The sequence below is a fragment of the Varroa jacobsoni genome, unplaced genomic scaffold (genome assembly GCF_002532875.2).
Source record: "Varroa jacobsoni isolate VJ856 unplaced genomic scaffold, vjacob_1.0 scaffold_317, whole genome shotgun sequence".
NCBI lineage: Eukaryota > Metazoa > Arthropoda > Arachnida > Mesostigmata > Varroidae > Varroa > Varroa jacobsoni.
The window spans coordinates 355,541-375,930 of record NW_019213219.1 but is presented as its reverse complement, the minus strand read 5'-3'; the positions used below and the strand labels follow the sequence as shown (position 1 = coordinate 375,930).

The following is a 20,390-nucleotide window of genomic DNA, read 5'->3' as shown; positions in this document are numbered from 1 at the left end:
ACTGACTCAGACTAGAACGTTTACGGCGCATCTGCACGTTACAGATCAACTTATGTGGTATTCTATACGATTTACAGTCTAATGTATGCTAACATCTAAAAGGAGTTCAAGTATCTTGAATACTGTTTTTTACATCATTTTTTTTACGGAAGCTCCCAAACGGAAGAGATTCGGTCGCGGCCAAACCTCGAAAATCGTTTAAAGTGTATTATTCATATAAAAACCTTGCATTTGCTTATATTTTAATAACTAACATTGGTGTACCAAATAAATGAGATTTTTACATACTTTAATAAAATCCCTAACATTTGTGATTTACGATTGGCTGACAATAGGAGGGAAAGAGACTTAATTTCAGAGAAGGAAAGTCGGGGGGATAAAAGTTTCCAGAAGAGTAAAATACCGAAGTACCATAGAGAATATATCTGATAATTGAGATTCGAAATATTTGGAAGGACGGCATGTTTCAGGCAATCAAAAAGTGAAATTCAGATTCTAGAATCTGTTGAGTTGAAAAGGTTGGATCTTGATGAAGAAATCGGTAACAAATATTGGGGGTTACTAACGTGCTTGATGTTGACTACGCAGTGGGGGCCGGCAGAGTTCAATCAAAAATTCCTTGGTCTTCTCGGAAACGCGTCTTCAGCACGATACTACCGCGTACTTCATTTACAGATCATTAAAATTCACAGTTACTGTTTACAAATTCCTTTTTTCTTTTATTAAAGAGCCTCCGAATTCGATATAACTAATTTTATTCTTTCACTGGATCTTTCGACAATACCAATCAATCTTACACGCCTCGCATATTCATGCGGACGCATACATGGTCCTGTGTGATTTGACACAGGAAGTTAATCGAGTATTGACGCGGGAGTGGTGAAAGGTCGTGGGATGAGGTCGCACACCTTAACCTTAAACACTTTCGCTATTTTCGCATGCCCTTTAGCCAGCCTCGTACGTCGCGGCAGACATCGCTCATTGTCAATGCCCAAAAACATTACGACGTGTATTTTGAACACGCGAATACGCCCGCCGTAGAACATGGCATCAAGCATAAGCACGAGGACCCGGAAAGCGTGTTTCCCGTATCATTCCTGTACCGACGGTGATAGCTGCGGCGCCACAGTTCTACTGACTAGCTCGACTCTGTTCGATACCATGCCGCTCACTTGGATTTTTATCTCGTGCGAGTACCCGTCCACTGCCTGCGTTGGTACACCACACTGAACAGACCATCACGGTAATATGTACCCACTCAGGCCTACAGTCGGCTTTGCGCGTCATCGCAGGCAAACTGGCACACTGTGTCTATGAAAGCAAAGGAAGGCGGCGTTTCTCAATCGCGCACTTTAGTGATACTAGCGGAATTGAGGAGAGGAAAAAACAAGAGGGAAAGTAAAAGGAGTTTTGGCGTCACCCCCAGGCAAAGCCATTCCGACCCTCATATGATCCTCTGCGTTTGCTACCACTGGCAAGTAGAAGAGAAATAGTTCTCTGCAACTATAGCAAAAGAGTGAGAAAACAGCGGGTCCTGATTCGTGTTCTGTATGGTCACATAGAACGAAGGACGACAGCATCAAGCGACTAGCAAAGTTAGGAGTAGCATGGGCTGTGTAACTGGTTCTCGTGTGTGGCGGTGAACGCGGTTATTTTTTGGAATTTCGCGGGCTCATTGTGGCAGAAGTTGAGTTTCGTTAAGTTGGCCTAGCCTTTGTTATGAGTCGCTTGTGTTGTTGTTGTTACTAACATAGCAACTTGCCACTCGGTTGGGAACAGGGGAAGAAGTGACTCTTTCATACCGCCAGCTCCCTCTATCTCCTATTTTCTCGCATTTTGGCATGCACGCTCATTTGCGTTCTCCTGGTCACAAGTTATGAGGAAGTTTGAAGTTCGCATAGAGGCAGCAGTTAGTTTCGTGCCTGCTTCCGCTGCTGCTGTTGTTATACTCACGATCACGCATAATGCGTTTGATCCGGATCTAGTGTAGTGCTCCTCAAGGGGCGCGGGCCCTCCTTTACTACGTTCTTTCTGATGTCATCCAGTGTAAGGTCTCCAATACGCTCCATGTTCACCAGTGCTGGCGAGCTTGGTATCGGGTGCGGGTGCGTCAAGCGAGAAATATAGCAAGAATTAGATTATGGTAAAAATGCAAGAGAACGGATCAGAGGTTGCCTAGGCTTATTGCTAAATTCAAAGCAGAATGGAGAGTCTAAAACTTGCTTCTTTTCTCTGTTCTATTGCATCCAATCGTCAGTATCAAAAAAATAGACGACTGAGAACCCAGCCTCAACGATATCTTCGCTCAAATATAGTTTTTTTCTGAGGAACTTATGCTTCGGTACCACAAGCAGCAACGACTGTACGAGAACAATAGTCTTTGTTTGAGTTTTTGTCATGGAGCAATTTTCAGTAGGGCATAGAAAAACGTTAAAATCTATATAACCAAGCTAAGATTTAAGTATATTGTTGCTATAAACTGCATTACATGTATATAAACTGGCAAAGACGTTCATCCGCTATATTGTCATTGTTAGTCAAGCTCACAAATAATTACGACTCATCTACTCTACGGCTCTAAACATAACGGTGACCCTGTATGCGTTAACCCAAGTCGAGGGTTGACCTCTTTCACAAGCATGTTGTTATCACACACAAGACTCTAGGTAACACCGTTTTCATGGAGCCAAAAACACTATTAGCAGAACTGATTGCGCGTAAGCGAAGCTTTTTTTTGACATTTATTTTTTTTTCAATTTTATTTATTATCCAAAAAAATATGCATTTAAACGTGCTTTCAGTCTAGCCTTGGCGCCTTGGTTTAGCGTTGCACATCTGTGATGATAAGCAACAACTACTTCAAGGAAAAACACTTTTTTTTTCTGTAGTAAGAAGGTATCTAGAATATTTGCGTTTTCCAAGCATGTAACCTATATACCCAAACGATTATAATGATTTGAGAGTGTTTCGCAAAATAAAAGATAGACCAGTTTCTTATACATTGCTTAAGAACTTTAGATTTCAAATGAAGCTCAATTATCTGTGTATGCCCGGAGCGTTTGAGGGATGACAGAGGATGTGGCTTATGCTTAAGCTGCTTGTGAATCAATATACTACTGATAGAGGCGACTCTAATGGACAGCTTTGTTCAATGTAACTGGCACTCGCTTCGATCACGGCGTCTTCCCGGCGTAAACCACCCATATGTCCGTATCAAAGCGTTACTGTTCTTATCTTTTATATTTTCTTAATTGCGTCCCATGCGCAATAACACAATGCATTTAAATCTGGGCTGTAGCCCATATATTTGTTTCACAACATATCCACATGCTCAGCCAGCCAGCCAGCCAGCCAGCGCTACATGACGCTATCAGCGGGTGTACCGCTCTGCTGAAGTACGTATGTTTTACTATTCGATGCAACAAAAGCTGTATGGTTTCGTCATGATTTATAAAGTATTCAAATTGACTTATTTGGTAACAGACGCGTTTGATTAAAGGATATATACGACGACATCACTAAATGCGTTACTCCGAACGTAAGCATTGCCTTAAAAATTACTTCTACTCAAAATCGTTATAGACTCTGGATCGCGGGAAAGTCAACGGGTGCTGCTGCTGCAATCGATCATTGCATCGGCGATGGGTATTTTTGATTTTCGACAACGAATTGGAAACGGCCCGCTGTTGTCCGCCTAAAAGAACTCAGAAGCAAATGGGGATTTTTGCTTAAATTTGAGGATGTACTATTTTTCGTTGGGGGGTTTTTACGAACGATTCAACTCATGCACCGTATACAACATCTCATTTGAATTTAGGATCATCTAAAGCTCGCCTTTACAGCCTTCTAATTAGTTATGAAATCTTTAAAGCGGGTTTTCTATGTTGTTTTTTTCCGTTCTGGTAAGGCAGTCGCGCACTCAGGCTGTAATAAAGTCTCTAATCTTGGTAGAGGCTTATTCGCCGCTAAGCCATTCGATAATAACTGATCTTAGCTCAAAGGTCGAAAACAAACTCTCGCTTCCACTATGATGCGTTCAGGTTTCTCACTTAGAAGGAGCAGCCCTCGTTAGGGTACCAAATGAATAAGTACTCGTTACGAAAGATATGAGATAAAATTGTTTCACTTTTATTTCGAACATCCCGTACGTATATAGTTTGCTTAGAAGATTTAAGCTTCACCATGTGCAGGGTTTATGCATCAGTTTCAGCTTCCCAAAGAGCTATTGCAGTTATGAATCTAATGCTATTTTGTCATCTAGTCAAAATTTCCAAAAATAACCTATTTTAGCAAAATTCCACTTTAAAATTCTATAATGTCTTCCGGATTCTTTCTATGCCATTTCCTTCTTCGTGCTGTTATGCACTCGACGCTCGTAGGTTAGACGACGACGATGACGATGAGTTGATATCGTGCTGTCGTTGCTAATCTGTCACTGACTCATTCTCTCCGCTGATGCCTCAGGGTACCACTTCAACCAGTAGCGGCTCTTACGTGGGGCTGCGCTTCAGCATTGCAACTGCTTGACCTCGGACGCTGTCGTTTTCATCCTTTCTCAGCCGTCGCCTACTTCCGAACCTGGTACATCCACAAAATCTTCTCATAGCTTGGTCGTTTTCACCTCCTTTTTGCTATTGTCCCTTCTTTTCGGGTGGGTCATCTGTGCCGGATGGGGAGAAGGGAACAAGCGTGGCCGTTTGACTCACTTGGTTCAAACTCAAAGCCGCCCCAGAGGTTGAAAACTCTCATTAGTGGAGATTTTCTCAAGAAAAATAGAGACATCAAAGAAAAAGGATGAACCCCAAGAAACGTACTCTCGAAAAAAAGACTAGGAGAAGACGACGCTAGCGACAGCTGCATTGGCTATGCTCCTTCAGTGGAGCGGGAGGAGCACCTTTGAAGACGACGCTCAGGACAACGAACCAATGATGTTCAGGGCATCGACGTTCGAACACCGAGAGAGAGCTAAAAGCAGGTAAAGCCTAAGTAGTTGTCGTTGCTTCCGCTGCTGGTATTTCTACAGCTGCTCCCGGAACCAAACGAAGGCCTTTCGTTCGCCGAGGAGAGATCACAATTCTAGAAAGGCAAGTTATATCGGCGCCAGCGGCGGTACCGACAGCAGGAAGAACTAAGATTCTAGTAGTAGCAGGTATAGGACAAACAGAAGAAAACGAGAAACCGGCAGACCGTAGGACCAGGCACAAGGATTACACACAGGTGCTTCGTGGAGAACAGCCGCTGTAGCTGTATAGTACTCAAGCAGAGGCAGCTGGCTGCAGTAGAGCTATTAAATACGGTTATATAGGGCTAGATAGCTGGCCATGTGACTGTTTGTGTGAGCAGCACCCAAGCACACGATGGAGCACACACAGACATGAGCACGGCATAAAGGTACCAGGTTCGTCTGTATGAGTGCCCGAACTTCAGAGGAAGAGGAGCTAACGAGAGAGAGAGAGAAGGAGAGTTTTCGAGAGCAAACGGCGAGAAATAATAAATTGACTATTAGAGTCTATTTTACTAAAATGATGAAAGACTGCAGCCAGGAAAACAGGAAAGCTGCTTGTCGAGAGAGAAGTAGCATTGTCTGAAGAAGGCCTGGCGTTCTTCAGAAAGACGGTTTTTGGCGTACTCATTCGACATGCTACTTGTGCCATTAACAAAAGGTCCACTAAAGCACTCAAAGGAAAAAGAAACGATAGCGGCCGCTACCTGTTGCTGCTGCCGCTGCTTTTGCAGCTGGTGAAATGACACTCGTGTATTGGGGTTCGATCTCCTGTTTTTGTGTGCACATTTTTTCGGAGTTTCTTATTGGCTCCGTTTTAGTAGAAAATGCCTATGGCAAGCATACGCTCGTTGGAGCGGATCTCCTTTGCCTGCTTGGGCCCACTGGGGCTCGGAAAATGTGCGGTCATTGTTAGTTTTGTTGAGAGTGTCTAAAATTGGTAATCTCAAGTTAAGCTGAGGACACAAGAATAGTTGGTGGATTATGGAGGAAAGAAGTTAGCTAATCTCTCTCGTGTAGTAGCCGAGCAATAGATATCGCGGATTAGGGGAACTCCGGATTCTGATTGATTTAGGGGATCAAGAAAACTCGTTTGCTCAGCTTTTAGCTTAGAGGTCAAAGGCTCATAATTAACAGAACACAAACGAAGACGGTCCGACAAAGGCTTAGCTTTATTCCGGGTTGTCATTTGACAGTATGCAAGGCTGCATTCGCGTTCTTTTATCTAAGACCTTTCATGTTTACTCGCATGTAGACAGACAATGTTGTTGCAAAGATACTTTGTTTGACAATTATAATAATAGGCAATTCCATTTTATTCTCGTGTTTATCAATGCGTTAGTTGACTGCTGGCAGTGCATTTAAACAGTCTATTGATCTTTCGTTTTAGATTCCAGCTTGGTAAAATCCATAGGCAACGATTTCCAAGTCCTTTACCGCGAGACGATCTTGTGCGCTAACGATGCGCGCCACTATTACAAAACATGAAGCACTTCGTGTTTATTGCCAGAGGTCGGCGACGAGCAGAGTAAAAAAATGACCAGCCTTATTATATATTGTAGAGGCAGACGGCTTGGTGCTCACGATGTCGCCTTTCCATCATTGTTTCGCTTCGTAAATAAATGATCATAATATATCCATTATGATAGCGATATCCGAATTAGGTGGCTGTGAAAACCTCTATACAATTAATATAGAGTGCAAAAATGCAAGACGACAACATTAATTAGAGCTCGTTCTATTTAGCCATTAGTAATTTGGTTAATCGCACTTAGCTAAATCAAGCATTTGCTCGCTTGGCTATGAATACATTGTATTTCTGTACCCCAGGGTCGTGCTATTGTTCCTTCGACTATACTGTGAGGTTTCTGCTATTCATTGGTCGAAATGCCCATTCGAAGTAATGCAATTCTTGATCTCGGAAGGGCATTCATTAGATGCATGTCCATGCCTTCAAAGTAATCATGCCGTGGAAAAAACTCAAGCATCCCCTTGAAACGGTTTTAGCTTCCGTCTGTTTCGATTACGATCATCGATTGTTAGATGAATGTAGCGAGGTGTCTCGAAGTGGCCTTATCGGGTTTATATGCGCCTCAGTTGACTCGTCGTTGCTGTCATGGAAAGCGATGCAATTTCAGCTTTGCTTCGAAGTGTAGGCAGGAATATGGAACAGTTTTCCAGCCCAGCTTACGGTTAACTTCCTGCTGATATCAAACAGACGTTCGTAAGTTGAAGACGGATCCCGCTGTCAAACAGACGGGCATACGGACACATACAGCGATAAAAGATTAACTGGAAAATCTAGCGGATATCTATGTACGAACGTATTTATTTTGCCTGTTATGCTTGCAGAACGCCTATAATGCGTTAGAATAATCCTCACACTTTATGCTTAGTATAATACGTTATCCTGCTACTGTGTGTTGGGCACTTGGAATGTTGGACTGCACGATGTAAGCGTAAATTGGGCCTTTACATATATTTCAGTCTTTCTAACAGTGGGAGTATGTCCCCAAAGCATATAGGTCTATTGGACGTCGGTTGGCAGACGGCTGATTCTCTGAGTGTTCGTACTTTAAATGTTTTTGAATGCAGACACGCCATAATTTAGATCTAAATTGTCTGCTCATTGATGCGCATCGTCTCCGGCGGATCAACAAAAACAGACAACGGCTTTCGCACGTTGCATAGATGATATTTCCTTGCGTTAGACCATTCTAAATAGAAATATTATAAGTGTAGTAGCAATGGTTATGTAGCTATTCGTCCCCGTAATTCTGCTATGGTAAAGTTTACGCCTGTTGAACCTAAAAACACGTGGTGGTCTAGGTTACAAACCCGCCGTAAATATTCTTTGTTGCATGCTGGCAGCCACCAGTCTGAAATAATGCTGAAATTATTATTTTTTATTTACGTATTTATCTAAGATATCGTTATGCTAGTGCGGCTGCATGTGTATATTTCATTAGTTTTACTGAAGATGAGCCATTTATACAGCGGTGATACGAAGATTAAGGCAAGAGAGCAAATCGCAAGAGCACTTATTTATGATTTATAAACGAACCCTTGGAGTATGCAAGATGGATCGGATTTACACTTTCGACCCATGTGGATCTATACAGATGGAGCTGCTAGTCCTCGAAAGATCTCAGTGCCAAAGAAGAACACCAATCTCCATCGACAAAGCAAATATTGAAGCCCCCTTAGCTGTTCATAGAGTATTTTCTCAGAAAGTTCTGCCGGAGTTTCTGCACTTACTCTCAAAGATGTTTAACTTAATATCTGTGGTTATCGACTACCGTCAGCTACTTTTTCCCTCCCTCTGCGCATTAATGTAGGTATCTTAAGCAACAGATCTATGGCAAGTACATAAACAGCAAAAGGTAGAACAGATTTAAAATATGAGCACATTATTGGACGGGGCATGACCATCAATATGGAATATCTGTTGGGCAAACAGACGGAAATCCGGAGAAGGTGTCACGTTGTGCCCATGGATTTTGTCGTAGCCGCTGAATAGACTTTGCGACTTTGGCGCCGACCAAGCTCGCCCTGTCCTCTCACATCCGCAATGGTATTGGCCTGTGGACCAATTTGGCGAAGAATACCTAGGTAGTGAACTCACTTGTAACGGGTCGAACATAAAATTTATCGATGCATATGAAGCGACAGAATATTTGCTTGCTATGATGATATACATAAGCACATTTGTTTGAGATAAGATGATATAAGTTGTTCTGTATATATTTGGAAGGACATGATACGAGTTCGATTTGGAATTATAACGACGGCTAGCTTGAGTCTTGCTAGGCTGAACTTCTTGAGGACCTTGGAGTATTTCTTATTTGATAACCGCGTAACTTCATACATTTCATAAACGCAATGCGGATGTTTACTGATTTATCGCATTTCTTATCCTGCTTTTGCCTCATTACTCTTGAACCCATTTGTATTTTATTATGACTAGACTTACGGCCAATACACTCTGATTGTTTAGGACACTAAACCAACAAAGTCTACCGTAGGTGGCCGTATCTACTGTAGACTTACCTTTATCTGTAATTAGTTACTTCATGATTCTATAAGAGCAAAGGCCGTTTGCTAAACCCAGTGCCGAAAAAGTCTGTCTTTAGATACGTGACAACTATACTCAAAGCATAGACCCTAGTAAAATATTGTTGCTTCGAAGATCAGCCCATCTGTTACCTGATCCAGTCCTGCGTAGCAGGCACCGTACGTATCAAATCATGCGTGGTGTGAAGATGCATTGTATGTTTCTCTCCATACAACGCGAGAGGTGCCAGCTGAGGATAACCCAACCCAGCTAGCTACGAAACACGATGGTCCTTTACTGGTACGCCTTATTCGGCCCAGGTCGCCCATACCCGCCATTCAGTGAACTGTGGCGAATCTTCCTGTAACATAATTCCCGATTTGAATCAGGACCATACTAGCATCAGGACATGAACTAATGACGATGCTTCTAAATGATTACTGGTGGAGTGCATTCGATTTATCGAGAGGTCCCGAGAAGGCCATACTGGCGCGATATGCCTTCGGTGGTGTTGAGCGCCTGAAGCGGTTCCTTTACCGGTGCGCGCCACCGCCTATGTATGGCTTTGTATCTTATCGTCGAAGCGTGCTGTTCACAGCACGGCGACGCGCTGGGGCCAAGATGTACAAGTCAAACAAAAGTCCTATGGGCAGGCAAGCAGTTTTTCAAACACATACAAAACTGCCCCGCTAGATTATGCTTGGCGCCACATTTACTTCGACATGGCGTGGACATTTTGTTGAAAAGTCTATATAGTCGCCTTCTGATTTCTGTTAGCGACAGTTCAGACAGCGACATGCTCTGCTTCTCGGTACAAAAAGAAAAGGCTCCTAAGGAGCGAAACGTCATACCTGATTAGAAATGCTTTTAACACTTCCTATGTGGGATACTAGCAGGAATACACAGATTGCCTAGTATTTGCCTGCTAATCTTAGGGATACGTTGTGGCCTAGGTTCGAACCCGCTCATAGATATGTTCGTTTCGTGGTGAGAGCCAACTGCCTAAAGGAATGTTTAACAGCAATATCGGATGTAAAACTTGAAAGACAGGGAGTGTCGATGCCCTGCTTTCTCAGCTAGGCTATCTAGGTTAAGTTTAGGTCCTATTAATTTTTTTTTGTTGGCATTTGAAATATAAGTCCATGTCGTAGAAAGGTGAATATTTTTTCTTTATTTATTTGATCAGTTTTCATTGCAACGATTTTATTATTACTCTTATTACCTGCTTTAGCTGAAACTGCTACAGTGTGCGCATAGATATATATCCTATATTTGATCTAGTCTATAAATATATATAAATAAATAACAAGACCGAATAATGCGTTTGTTGCATATATAATCTACATCCCCGCTTTCGTTTGACTTTGAATGACTGAGCCCCACATTTCTCTTGTATTTCTCAGCAAAATGTTGGTTACTTTTTTGCAGTAAGTTCTTTGTTCTCATATAAAACTATCCAAACGATCACATTGCCAATGATAGACGTAGATTTCAATATTATTATTTACGATACGTATGTGTATCATGCGCCAATTTGAATTTTTTGCTAAAATGAAGGATAGAGCAACTGTTGCAATAACGTTAGCCGTTCGTTAAACACACAGGAGAATTATTGTGTGTCAAACACTTATAGCACAGCACTGCCACGCACTTCACACTATCGATGAAAAAGGATGACTATTAAGGTGGCACTCCATCTACACCAGGTAAGAATGCAGTATCCGCGAGCGTGTGACGGCGTTAGTCTTTATCTGTTTCTCAGTCGATAGGTAGACCTGGCAGGAAACAGGACCTCACCTGTGTAGCCCCCATATGTCTTTTCTTAACGGCGTTAAAACACCGCCTGACGTTTGTGGGTCACAAGCGAAACACCTGAGGCCTAATGGCTTGACTATCGACCCCTTGCGTTGTAAAATATTCTAGCCTTGCGTTACACACATAGACATAACGAGTAACCAGGTGAAAAAGTGTCGTCGTAACATATGAACCTGTTACTGCCTTCGCCTGAGCCTGATGGTGTAGGCAGCCGGCCAGACAAAATCTGATGCTACGTAAGTGTTCTTCTAGCAGTATTATTGGATGCCAGTTTTCGAACTTGTCACATCCTATGTTATCTCCAATATGTGTTGCAGCCAGCCAGTGCAAACAACCTTCTACACTACATATATATATATATATATATATTAGATAACACGGTAAATGTGATGTTCCACATGCCCTTACATATTCTATCTGTATATCGTACTGTCGGATTGCTAATCTGCATTGTGGGAAGGCGTAGCTGTTAATTTCGTAGCCCGTTCCACTATCGCTTGTTCGATCACCATTGTATCATCATCACTAACAAACATACAAAAACGTAACGGTAATAGGCTCAGCTTAAGGCAGGAGAAGCGGAACTATTAAGTGAATAACTTTGTTTTATACCATAATTTCTACTGAAGTAACTTTATCAGCATACATACATACATACATAGATGGTATGTTACAACTCGGCTATACTTTCCATGTGTAAACAAGGAGGTACTCATATATACACAGGAGCATGCTAAAAATCAAATACGAACAATGGAATGCACTTACTACTGCTATATACATATAGCCATACAATGTAGTTTTCGTAGGCAACGAGTTAACAAACGATCGAATTTGCAGGTGAGTGGGGTAAAGACCAGTCGAATAGGTGGTTCGCATCTAGGGACGGAGAAATGGAATGTCATGTGTGGTGTGCGATGGCTAGAATCGTTCCTGCGAAGGGGGCAGACCATGGCTCCCAGCATTATGGCTGCGTCGAGGCCATCTCGAGCATAGGGTGTTGCAGAGAGGTTCCATTGACTGGCAGTATCCTAGGAAGCAGGCCACCCTGCGTCCTGCCACCGCCGCTGCCCCACTGCAGCCATATTCTAATCCGTTGCGCAGCATTCTTACCGTCCCACTCACTACGACCGCTGCCATTAGCATGGTCAGCACCCTCTCCATCCCCAGTTGAAAACAATGCCGCTAGATAGTAGCACCGGTGCTAGCCTCATTTCCGGACGCATATCCGGTAACACCGACGGCTGTGGCTGCAACTGCCTTTGACATTGCGGCGAAAACGCACTGCCGCAGGTGTCGGCAACCGCCTAACAGTTTGCTGTAGAAGCTAGAAACTGCATACTAGACGCTGAACGGCAAGCTCGCGTTCGGCGTTTGACTCCATGTCGCGAATAGTCGGCTGCATTACCGAGCATGCGCCGCGAAACATCGGAGGGTCACTGGGTACTCGTATTATTGGCGTGTTGAAAGGAAGGCCAACTGCAGCTTCATTCGTACTAACTCTAGGGGAGTTCCCTCTTCCTGTTATAGAAATACGTAGCATTGACACGCAGGCTTGCGCAAATCGTGCAGGGAGGGATCGTGGGTTCGGTGGGCAATGAACAATTTGGGGATTATATGTACAATACGTACGTGTAGAGAATCGCAGGGGCGTATATTTGAGGTGCTTTGGGGATCCTGAAAGAGTTTAGCTAGACGTAGTTGATGACCTTGACGTTTCGGTGTACGACCCAGGATATGCATAATGAGAAGAGGTTAGGTTTGGCTAGCCCTAGAGTAACGGACCAACTTGATAATTGTGGGGGCATCAACGCCGGTGCAGGTATGATGATTCGATAATTGAATACTGCGACCGGGGAATAATGCGTGAGGCGTATACTGTTTCAATAGCAAGACACGACTGATGTCGATAGATCGGATTGGTGCTTAACGCGTTTCAGAGTATGATCCGGCGAATTATTTGCTACTATTTAAAAAGTAATTAAGTCGCAATAACATTACAACGAGGTTGAAATTATACCATGCGTTATCTTTTACTACCTACCAGGACTATTATAGCAGAGAATTAGCAAACAACGCCTAACGCCTATTATAGGATAACAAAGTGATTCATGGTGAAGTTTGGGTAGATTGGGACGGTGTCGTTCGGCCACATGCAAAACAAGCCGGTACGCCCGGTCGAGCTACTTGACAACAACAAATAAAGTATTAAACATCAATAGCTAACATGAGGAATAGGAGAGATTACATTCTTGCGATAACATCGTACCTTGCTCTTTAGTTTCGAAATACTGTAACAGCTGCTGATTATGTTTCGTGGCCTCAGCACCTGTTGACGACAGTTGAGATTAATATGAACGTAAAATCCGTCCAGACGACCCAGTAAAGAATAGATAGAATAGTTGTAAATAATTAGCCCTGTCCAAGTGAACACCTATTACTTTACGGCCCGAGTTCGTACTGTATTCATCTGTGTTTACGGGTCAGGACAAAGGTTGGCCATTGGCCATTGGCTGTGTCAATAGCTAGTCTTTTTCTGACTAGCCTTCAGTTTCTTTTTGTTAGTATTTGATCAAGTGCCGCTCAAGCCTCGATGGTTTCCTACCACTATACAAAGCTAGTACGTCATACTACACGTAGGTGAAGAAGCTGCCAATGGTCACAGAAGATTACTGGCCATTGAAGATCGTTTCCGTTATTACTATTGTATTATTGATAAGCCGGTAATCTCTACTAATTAGACGTGAATATGTTCTAGGTTGATACAAGCCTTTACGTATTGTAGTACCACGCATACACATCCACGACCCTTGATCAGTATCGTTGCGGATTCGTGTTATTATCACTTTGTGAGGGCGGGCGGCGAGCTGCACCCGCCTGTTGGCCTATTTCTAAGTATGCGTATAGCACACAAGATATGTTGTTAAATAAACGTTTCGCTCAGTATACAGCTACTATTGTACCACAGTGCTACTGTGAACAATCGTGCACTGTATCGGTGGTAAGGCAATACAATTTGTCAACAATAAGGTAACACAAAGCCCTGTTAGGGAGGATGGATTGACAACTTAAACAACTGTACAGCAACGGAAGCGTCGCATAGAAAATATGTTATTTACTGGTAAATCTCTCTGAATTATTGAGACGCTGGCCTGAACCGAAACATATAAGCAGGTTCTAACCTATGTTTAGGTTAACGTCAATAGCCATCACCGTTGAGTTATGAATGTACCTAGTTATACCTGTTAGCTGCACTAAAACATTCGGGTTCGGTTTGAAAATATTAGTGTTGCATTTGATATCGTTTTCAATTAGCCCACACCTCTTAGTAATGTAAAGGCTTCTCTAGCGTTTTGCCCCACGTAGTTCTCCACCGAATGGTACGCCTAAGTGGTTACACTCATATTCGAGCTAATGGACAAAAGGAAGTACGGTTCAAATATCGCTACTATTTCAAGTTGTTTAACTTTACTGATAACGAAATGCGCTATTAGGATTCACGATGCAGTATAAAACATGAGTTAGCAATGGAAGGCTAACGGAAAACTGTGCATAGCTATATCTACAGCGAGCTGTCTTCTATTGAACGAAGTCACAGTATGCAGTACTCACCATGCAAGTATGACCGTCCGTAATTTCATTTATCATCGATGTATAATCATTTGCCTACCGTCTTCTATACCTGCAACTTCTAGCCCAGTAGTGCCGTCGGCCACAAGTGCCTTCCGCGTCGACGCCAAAGTGTAGTGTACATAGACGCTTATGCCTCTGTCGCTGTTCGCCATGACCCGCTAGAGAGTGTTTTCTTCTTTGTTTGCGCGCGTTGACGCATCCACTTTCTTTATCAGTGGTTCAGGCCGTGTCGCGTTACAAACACCGTTTTAGGTAGAAGAAACTAGGCCTATTCTTCGACAATCCAATGGCTCTACGGACCACCTGCCCGGCTCGCTGTTAGTGTTGCTGTTGCATTTATACATTGTAGCAGATGCTGCTATTGCAAATCAGGGAGATTGTCAGATTTTTCCGTGGATTAGAACGTGCGCAAAGCTCCAAACGCAGAAAGGCTGAAAGAGGATGAAGATGCAAAACGTAGATAGTAGTCCTACAGCCTGCACTGTGTACAGCCTGTTAGGCTTACAGTGCTGCCTTGATTCGTCATTTCCTGCTGCATGTAGGTACACAGAATGAACTCGTCTTAGTTCAGCGATCGAAAAGACCTCGCACGGGATTTTGACTGCGTCAACGGCGAGAGTTATTGTAAAGCAGTTAATGATAGAGAATAAAGCTCCTATCTGTGCACGACTGATAGTACAGCAGATACTATTGAACAATACTTTAAGCGACTGACAGGAACAGTAATAAGAAATAGAGGTACAGCATTAGGAATGGGCTAGTCAAAGTAGACGTTCCCGCGCGCGGTCCTCTAACACCTCTTTGATTGATCAGTTTCTTTTTGCCTAGCGCGTTTGTATCTACTGAAGTGCACGGCTCTGTCTAGCGTGTAAATCTCACGTTCCTAGGGTGCACGAACAGATGCCATCTGTGTGTATTAAACGGACTGAATTATTGGCCTATGGAAAGGCAAGCATTACCTCACGCATTGTTCAGGCTCAGACAGTTTGTAACATAACAAAAGTAGATGATATCAATAATTTCTCAATCATCAATCATGAAACCAATCATTAAATTAAGTTTGCCATTTTTATAGCAAGCTAAATATATTCATATCCATGATGACAATTGTTTGTTCAATGGACATAGCGGTGTGATAGTGAACTCGATTAAAGTTAACACATCAACCCGCATAATACTGCAAATTCACTTCGTGTAAAGCAATCGTTAGATTTCTGTTGAGGAATGACGGCCCTACACGTTCAAAGATTGCGAGATGGCAACCGTCTAAGAAGCCAAATGTCTACGTAACTCTATTGGTTAAATGGCGAGATGTAACTTTTCTAGACGTGTCTAGTTTGCAATAGGCGGTGGGCCAAAACTAAGGAAAAATACAAAGTAGTCTCACACTGACTTACGTCCATCCAATCTGACGAGACAGACAACGGTGGAATTTAGAATAGCCGTTTTCAATTTCCTCATTGTCATCCACTAGAGGTAGCCGGTCCTCGAACTTAAATCCGGACGATCGGAGAATTCTTTGATCCGTACCTGCATTTCATCTACTTCAGTGGGCAAATTGTTAGGCAAGACGACACTCGATGCCAGCGAGAACGAACAAAATAAGAAGACCGAATTTACTGTTCCCATTGATTTTGCAGACGTCGCTGTTTACTATGCATTATTTAACGGTGCCTTACGCGCACTATGACCGCCACGTATGGAGTTCGTCCATATCGTATCTACTAGTTCTAGGACCTACAGTCGACAGCGTATTGAGCACTGCATAGCCAGGCAACTCATAGAGTCACTGCGCAAAGCATGCGGAGAGAGACAAGGGAAAGAGGTGCGAACTTGTGATCTCACGCTTGCTTCTCTCCTTCGATCAAGACTAGCAAAAGCTTTCGTTTGTCGAAAGAGCACCGAGTAAGTTTGGGTAGGTGTTCAAAATAGTAGAACACGAAGGACAGATGACGAGAAAGTACCCGCAAACGTCGCTTTCTCTGTTATAAACTCCACGAGTCGCTAAGCTCTCTGCTCCCGTTGAGCGTGGAGGAGGGTTGCTATATTCTCTCTTGTTCTTTCACGCTTTCACCCCCCTTCTACCCCCCGACTCGACATCATCCTTCTTGATCGCAAGGTCCACAGACGGTTACAGAGCCGCACACTCATAAACGCACACAACTTCGCCGACAACGTTTCCCCCTTACCCTCTGCCACGACCAGAATTGTCCTCGCAAGAGGTCGTAGCGGCTAGCGTATATAATGAACTACAACGCTTGCCTAGATAAGGTGGTTTAGCGTTCCTCACTATTTCACCAGTTGTGGTTCCCTGATCCTGTTTTGTTGCCGTCGGGTTCCACCAGTGCCATAGCGGCTAGGGACAGTCCTTCAGCTGCCGAAGCCTTATAGTACCACAGCTGGTAGAAGTACAAGCGATAGTAGCGTTTATGTGGTAGCTTAGTGTTAACGACACATGAGAGGACGGTGTAAGGGGATGGGCGGTGAGAGGCGGTGCGAGAACAGTGGATGAGCTCTGAGGGACAGTTGACATGGAGGGCAGAAGTTATAGCATGGCCTGAATGCTTGGCCCCTTTGCTCCATTCATTGCCGTCGTTACTCTGGACGCTTCGGAGCTCCATCGTTCACAGTTGTTAACGCTGGCTGGATATGACAAAAGAGAAACCTCCCTTCGTGGCTTACTGGGTCACTTAGTGAATTTCTTCAATGGCTAACGCAGCACTTTACCCTCCGGATGCACGGCCTAGCCAGCGTTCAAGGATTTACCACCACGACCGGCTACCACTGCGGAACCACGTTACAGCCACGGCACGAAGTAGTAACAACGTGTAGTGCAGCGCGGCATCTACAGACGGTCATGCACATACTGGTCCGATGGTTGGCAATGAACGACTTCGGTTTCGTTCTGCGTGGCGTCGTTGATTGTTCATAGAAATGCTTCCGGTTTTAATTTCCCACTTCCGGGTGAACGATTCTAAAGCGGCTTTTGACACAGGCACGCATAGCTTCCTTGACCTATTCGCCGTAATGAAGGCATTGTTTTGTTACTGCCACGGTGGCTTCCGCTTTTCCATAGGAGCCGCAATACCAGCAACAGTGTCGGTAACGTGAATAATAATTGCCAGTCCACCAGTTTACATGGGGATCTAGAAGTAACTAAGTAAGCTTATAGGATATAATAAATTATAATGTAAACATTTTTCATCCACTTAAGTTAGAGCAGCAAGAGGAAACTGACGAGTTCTAGACTATAATCAGCAGTTGTCTATCTATTACAATGGTAAATAATTGCGTGTGTTACGATATCAGATCGCCCTATAGGTAAGCGAAGAATTAGGAAAAACTTGAATCTATATCATCATTATATTATTTAACGTTAGTGATATTATTATTGCTACTGAGTTGAAAGGCACAAAACAGCAATCGAAAATTTCCTACCAGTTCCTATCATTTGGTTATAGGCGGGACGCCAAGTCCGATTGTAGCCCCCAATCCCTCGGGGTTCTCGTCAACTCGGGTCTAATCCCAGCTAAATTGTTTGCCTTGGCTAGATTATTTATGCAGAAGGCCTCGTCTTAGAGGTCGCCAAAACTCCGGCCGTGGTTTACTGTAAGAGTTCAACAGCGACGCGAATAAATAGGTCCACAGTGGCGAACTCCTGATCCTTTTAGTGGGCGGCACAGCCCTTGTTAGTTTAATCATGGTTCGGGAAAATACAGCCAGGGATAAAGTTGGTGAACAAATTGGTAGAAATTGACGCGTTTACCCAATTCATAATAGTACACTTTCTACCTTGACTATTACAGATTTCAGCATAATAGTTTTAACGTTTTCGATTTTCTGTTGGAAACATTGGGCAGGTTTGCGAAAACAAACCAATATCGGATGCAGTAGAAAATTAAAGTTACTTGTATTGAAGTCTACATGGATAGCTCTTTTTTCAATAGGCAGCGATCACTGTGCTTACACATGGATGAATAGCAATGGTTTGAACTGCGGTAGTCATCACTACTCACTTAGAGTGATTTAATTGGAGCTCATAGCAACAATTTGAAATATATGTCCTTTTTAGTTTTCTATATCAGTTCGGTTCAAGTTAAGCTGTATGCCGATGGCTCATTAGGTAAGGTTCACGACGCAAAGTGTGCACCCGCAGCAGCAAGTAGGTGTACTGGTTTGTACACATCGCCAGAATTCTACGCTTCAAAGGCAACCGGTAACTGACTGGTGCTGCGACCGACAGGGCAGTTTATGTTAAAAGGGGCCAGGACGCGTGGTTGCCCTTCCAATATTGGGCCGAGCGCTTTTTATACGATCGCGACACTGTAACAGCAACTATTATTCAGCGGCAACTCGTCCCTGCTGCCTCTGTTGCTTAGATCATCCACTGCGGCTGCACCAGCCCGCACCCCTACTCGCCCCCTACACCCCACCTCTGGCCTTTATTTCTGATTAATTCTAATAGTATCACTAAAGGCGCTCATAATTAAGATAAAGAGTACAACACACACGGAACTGAAGCGCGATGTCTTCTTGCTGTCCCTCGCCGTTGATGTTGTCGACGTGCTGATGGATGATTAGTGGTGTTGCGTTACCTCACAGGAAGAAAGGATGAACTTGCGGAAGAGGGTCAACCTGCCATCTACGAATACTGGTTTGTGGGTCCGTTACCTACAGACCCATATGCAAGCATGTATATACCCGAGTAATATTGGAGTTTCACGTGATAGTTAACGTAATGTATACGTAACGTTGTTGGCCATGCGTGTCTGTGTGCGTAATATCCTGATGTCTGTTGATGTCACGCCTGCCAGTTCATTTTGCTTAGGCTAAGGATAGTAGACGATCAACATGACAAACACTCTATGTCGAGTGGGCTCAGGATTTTACGATAGATTGCCTTAGTCTTTGCTAGCGTTCATGATATTATCGTATGCAGGGTAGGGTGAGAATGATTTCTCGCAAAATGACTATTGAATATGTCGAGAAATCAAAAATGGAACACCTCAGCCATTTGAAAGAAACATTCAAGTTTAATAATAACAGTGATCATAGTATAAGTATTAATAATAAGTCACTTATTAGCACTATTTTGATTATGGATCTTTGATTACTTTTACCGCAGTGCTGTTTCCGTTTGGTGTTGTCTTCTTAATTACATTTTGAACAGAAGACAGTTAAACGATTTTCCTATGCCGCTACAACTTTCAAGTTCGGTCGGCGGCAAACTATAGAAATATAGGAAAAAACGTGGTTATTGGTACTTTGTTTCGGAACAGAAACCGTTTGAAACCGATGAAGAAATTCTCGGAGCTGATTTATTACAGGCGAAAACCATAGCCAAAATGGATTTCGCGTCAATGCCTGTCTCGAAGAGTCAGATTCTCTCAACGGACTTGGAAAAAAGATGTTAAATAAAAATTTCGGATACTTACATCGACCAACTGGACAGAAATATTTGGTAATTTCCAACAACTCTGTCAATGAATGCATTTTTAAGGAAGGATCAGTTCCAGAGCTCGTGCAAAGCTACGAGGTAACGCTGACGTACTTCAATTGTATCTTATTATTGGAGAGCATGCTTAATAGGTGACTACTTCTCTATGTATATATATTTTTTAGCCTGTCGATACACGAAATGAATACGAAAAAAACCTTATGGCCTCCGTTCTCTTTCCGTAAGAATATGGCTTCTCTCTTTTTCTTGGGTTTCTCGTCCTTATTACTTCCGCTGCTGAGAGGAACCCAACACGTTCGTACTCCGTTTCATCCTCACCACATAAGTCTCTATTGCATCCTCCAAGCGAACCCGTGTTGCGTGCGTCGCAGTAGCGTCTAGCTTGGCGCCTTGTATCGAAAACGGTAGTAGGTCTATTCAAATGGCTG

General features: G+C 43.3%; 1 protein-coding gene across 9 annotated transcripts in view; it reads right to left on the bottom strand.

The window, feature by feature from the left end:
- The window catches only part of LOC111259296 (uncharacterized), a 100,927-nt gene extending 84,363 nt beyond the window's left edge, over positions 1–16,564 (bottom strand). For 2 of the 9 annotated variants that reach the window (XR_015310525.1, XM_086967839.1), the window contains exons 1-2: positions 15,902–16,564; positions 14,484–14,935 (exon numbers count right to left, since the gene is read on the bottom strand). The gene's annotated coding sequence lies outside the window, so the exon portion shown is untranslated. Of the gene's footprint in view, positions 1–6,151; positions 7,248–9,208; positions 9,418–13,140; positions 13,201–14,483; positions 14,936–15,901 lie in introns of those variants that run through there. The other 7 variants (XR_015310526.1, XR_015310527.1, XR_002679564.2 and 4 more) reach the window with 6 other exon arrangements.
- Positions 16,565–20,390: the final 3,826 nt, after the last annotated feature.